The following is a 4,922-nucleotide window of genomic DNA, read 5'->3' as shown; positions in this document are numbered from 1 at the left end:
ACTGATGCGATTACATGAGACAGGAGGTTACGGATTGTAAAGTACTCTTTCTTTTAACTTACCTTCGGATGTTTAGTCATGTTTATTTTGTGCTGAAACGTATTAATGTGGAGGAGATGAACAGTTCAGGTCTGTTGAACTGAGGCGCTACAGCGATCTGTCACTCCACATTAAACAGCGCCAAAACGGCATTTAAGTTTGAAATACTGCAATACAGTGGACAGAATTTGAAATCTGAGACTTTTTCATATTAAAAGTACCAAAAGCACAATGCTTATTGCGCTTTATTGGATGTGAAGTGCCCTTCAACGTTCCGTCCATTAACTACAGCGATCTGTCACTCCACATTAAACAGCGCCAAAACGGCATTTAAGTTTGAAATGCTGCAATACAGTGGACAGAATTTGAAATCTTAGACTTTGTTTCATATTAAAAGTACCAAAAGCACAATGCTTATTGCGCTTTATTGGATGTGAAGTGCCCTTCAACGTTCCGTCCATTAACTGAAAACAGGCTTGACTAATCGATTTTTGGGATTTAAGAATCGATATCGTTCCATAAAAATGAGAATTGATTAATACCGAGATATCGATATTTTTTGCCCAGCCCTACTGACGTTAAGGAGTTCCTCTCTCTACAGACAATGTCTTAAGACTCTGATGATAGAGTGTGCAGGCGACAATGCAAACAAAAACAAACAATGCTTTTTGTTCTTTCTGTTTGAGTATGCTTAAAAACAAGTCATTGGTTTGATTCCTGTTGAACAAGCATTTATAAAATGTATGTATCAAAAGTACCTTACAAATACATAACCTTTTATGGGGGTGTGAGATGGCTATTTTTAATATTCACCAGAGGATGGCAGTGTTTACCTTTATTGATTTTGGGAGTTTTCTAAGTGGTTGGTTTAGCAATAACTTTTTTTTTTCCCCCTTAGATAACTGCTAACTTTATTTTTTTATGCTGGATCTGGGTAAGGACAGCTTTTAAATAATTTTTCCAGGCCTGCGGTAGTTAGACTTGCTGAAGGGATAGTCCACCAAAAATTGTAGTTCTAATCATAATTTAAGAATTATGATCATTTACAAACCTGAATATGTTTCTATATAGATGTTTTGCAGAATGTTGTGAATCAAATAACATTGGAGACAGCTGATTGTCAGTGTGTGGGTGGAGAAAAAAATACAAATGTTTTTTTCTCCACTGAAGAAAGTCTGATACCGATACAGATCAGCTGTTTCAGTGCTCATAAATGCCAACATTCTCTGTCCTGTAGGTGATGTCATAATGGTGGTTTTGGTGGATGAATGGACTGTGGGTGTATTATGCAAACATTGCATTCCCACATCATCATATGCTCGTTCGAGAAGAATACATATCTTATCTCAGTTCATGCCAGGGATGTGTTTTGGTGCTATCTTTGCTTGTATTGTGTGCCCTGTTTTATAAACTCGTTTCTCTGAGGCTTTTGCACACGGATGGTTTAGAGCAGGGATGTCAAACTCAATTCCTGGAGGGCCGGAGCCCTGCAGAGTTTAGATTCAACCCTAATTAAACACACCTGATCCAACTAATCAAGTCCTTCAGGCTTATTTGAAAACTACATGGTATGCGTGTTGGAACAAAACTCTGCAGGGCTCCGGCCCTCCAGAAATTGAGTTTGACACCCCTGGTTTAGAGACTGGTTTAGTGTGGAAACAACTGTGAATGATTCAAGTAATGGTACATTTTCCAGTGTCACTGAAGCTGAAGTGGCCCAAATCAATTATAAGTGAAGTAAAGCGACCATTATAATTGGGGCTGTCCACAATCAATGAACCATTGGGATTTTTTTCCATGAAAACCTACACATGGATCAATAAACCAAAAATATCTTGACCCAGGGGAGATGAGTGGGGAGATAATCACGTATGAGGTTACATAAGATGTAGAGAGTGTGTCCTATTACCCTTGATCAGTGGAACTGGTGGAAAGAGTTAATTTAGACCACTCGTTAAAACACTGGAAAATGGGTACCATTCATATGTTTTATCTACAATAAATATTAAACTACACACTTAAGAAAAATAGTTCTAAACAGTGCCAGATTTGGGTTCTTTTTTTTTTAACTCAAAATGGTTCTTCAACACGATATGTTTCTAAATAGAACTGTTACTATATGTGTGAAGAATCTTTAAACAAACATATTCTTAGAGTGCAATACAAAATAAATATTTTAGCATAATGATATTCAGGTGAACAGGACAGATGTTGACTAAAATGCTGCCATTTGTAAACCCTAACCTGCATAGGTTCAAATACAACTTACTGTATATGGCTTAATCAACATATTTAAAGTAGTCTTGGGGAAATACTTTAAATACATTTTTATTTTATTATTATTTCTTTAAGAAGATGATCATATGCATTCTGCTCAACTTTTTCACTGGAGAGAGGAGTCGTATTTCAATCGGAAGCATTGGTTTTATGTTAAAAACATCTTAATTGATTGGTTTCTTACAAACAACCAACTTTTCAATTTACTGGAGTCGTGTGGATTACTTGTGGATTATTGTGATTTTTATCAGCTGTTTGGGCCCATTCTGACGGCACACATTCAGTGCAATTTCTCCTAATCTGATCAGCTTATCTACATCTTGGATGCCTGAGAGTGAGTACATCTTCAGCAAATGTTCTTTTTTGTGTGAACTATACATTTAAGCAAATGTGTTTCCTCTTCCTGGTTGATATCCGGCACAATCAGTCCTTCTCATCAGGATTCCTGATGGAGTGGCTCTTGATGTTCTTTTAGAAAGGCAGACAGAATTAGCAGAGCCTGTTTAAGATGATCAGCACAGTGGCCACAACGTCTTATTTTGCAGAAACTAAATAGCACTTTATCTCTGATGAAGCCATTTCAATTCTCTCTCTCACGTCACTTCCTGACCAATCTAACTCTGTCCTATCTAAAAAAAAAAATTGTGGGTGGGATGAAAAAGGTTCTGCGAGCACAATAATGGCATTTGTTACGTGCATACATGTAGGCGTTTTACCTCTGGGTATGGCTTCAGACAGCTATAAGCCGTTAATTACTCTTCTTAATTGATTTACAAGTTACGTTATATCCTGTCAACATGCATCCATGCTGCTCACTAAACAAATGACAGGAAACACTCTCCAATTAAATGAGAATGCCATTTCTTGTTTATCTCAAAATCTTGTCTATATACAGGTGCATCTCAATAAATTAGAATGTCGTGGAAAAGTTCATTTATTTCAGTAATTCAACTCAAATTGTGAAACTCGTGTATTAAATAAATTCAATGCACACAGACTGAAGTAGTTTAAGTCTTTGGTTCTTTTAATTGTGATGATTTTGGCTCACATTTAACAAAAACCAATAAAATAAAACCAATAAAAAAAACATTTTTAGTGAATAGTTGGCCTTCTGGAAAGTATGTTCATTAACTGTACATGTACTCAATACTTGGTAAGGGCTCCTTTTGCTTTAATTACTGCCCCAATTCGGCGTGGCATGGAGGTGATCAGTTTGTGGCACTGCTGAGGTGGTATGGAAGCCCAGGTTTCTTTGACAGTGGCCTTCAGCTCATCTGCATATTTTGGTCTCTTGTTTCTCATTTTCCTCTTGACAATACCCCATAGATTCTCTATGGGGTTCAGGTCTGGTGAGTTTGCTGGCCAGTCAAGCACACCAAACACCATGGTCATTTAACCAACTTTTGATGCTTTTGGCAGTGTGGGCAGGTGCCAAATCCTGCTGGAAAATGAAATCAGCATCTTCAAAAAGCTGGTCAGCAGAAGGAAGCATGAAGTGCTCCAAAATGTATTGGTAAACGGGTGCAGTGACGTTGGTTTTCAAAAAACACAATGGACCAACACCAGCAGATGACATTGCACCCCAAATCATCACAGACTGTGGAAACGTAACACTGGACTTCAAGCAACTTGGGCTATGAGCTTCTCCACCCTTCCTCCAGACTCTAAGACCTTGGTTTCCAAATGAAATACAAAACTTGCTCTCATCTGAAAAAAGGACTTTGGACCACTGGGCAACAGTCCAGTTCTTCTTCTCCTTAGCCCAGGTAAGACGCCTCTGACGTTGTCTGTGGTTCAGGAGTGGCTTAACAAGAGGAATACGACAACTGTAGCCAAATTCCTTGACACGTCTGTGTGTGGTGGCTCTTGATGCCTTGACCCCAGCCTCAGTCCATTCCTTGTGAAGTTCACTCAAATTCTTGAATCGATTTTGCTTGACAATCCTCATAAGGCTGCAGTTCTCTCGGTTGGTTGTGCATCTTTTTCTTCCACACCTTTTCCTTCCACTCAACTTTCTGTTAACATGCTTGGATACAGCACTCTGTGAACAGCCAGCTTCTTTGACAATGAATGTTTGTGGCTTACCCTCCTTGTGAAGGGTGTCAATGATTGTCTTCTGGACAACTGTCAGATCAGCAGTCTTCCCCATGATTGTGTAGCCTAGTGAACCAAACTGAGAGACCATTTTGAAGGCTCAGGAAACCTTTGCAGATGTTTTGAGTTGATTAGCTGATTGGCATGTCACCATATTCTAATTAGTTGAGATAGTGAATTGGTGGGTTTTTGTTAAATGTGAACCAAAATCATCACAATTAAAAGAACCAAAGACTTAAACTACTTCAATCTGTGTGCATTGAATTTATTTAATACACAAGTTTCACAATTTGAGTTGAATTACTGAAATAAATAAACTTTTCCACGACATTCTAATTTATTGAGATGCACCTATATATGCACTATATTCAAATGCACTAATTCCCAGCCTCAACCCATTCAGAAGTACCAGTACTTACATAGATACCTATACATAGTAGCCAGAAAGAAATGCTAATTTTAAAGAAAAACGTCAGACGTACTTAGAGGCTTTTGCATCTGAACTCTTCATA

The sequence above is a fragment of the Sinocyclocheilus rhinocerous genome, unplaced genomic scaffold (genome assembly GCF_001515625.1).
Source record: "Sinocyclocheilus rhinocerous isolate Xijiao unplaced genomic scaffold, SAMN03320098_v1.1 scaffold1065, whole genome shotgun sequence".
Taxonomy (NCBI): Eukaryota; Metazoa; Chordata; class Actinopteri; order Cypriniformes; family Cyprinidae; genus Sinocyclocheilus; species Sinocyclocheilus rhinocerous.
The sequence above is the reverse complement of the archived record's forward strand: the minus strand, read 5'-3'. Positions refer to the sequence as shown.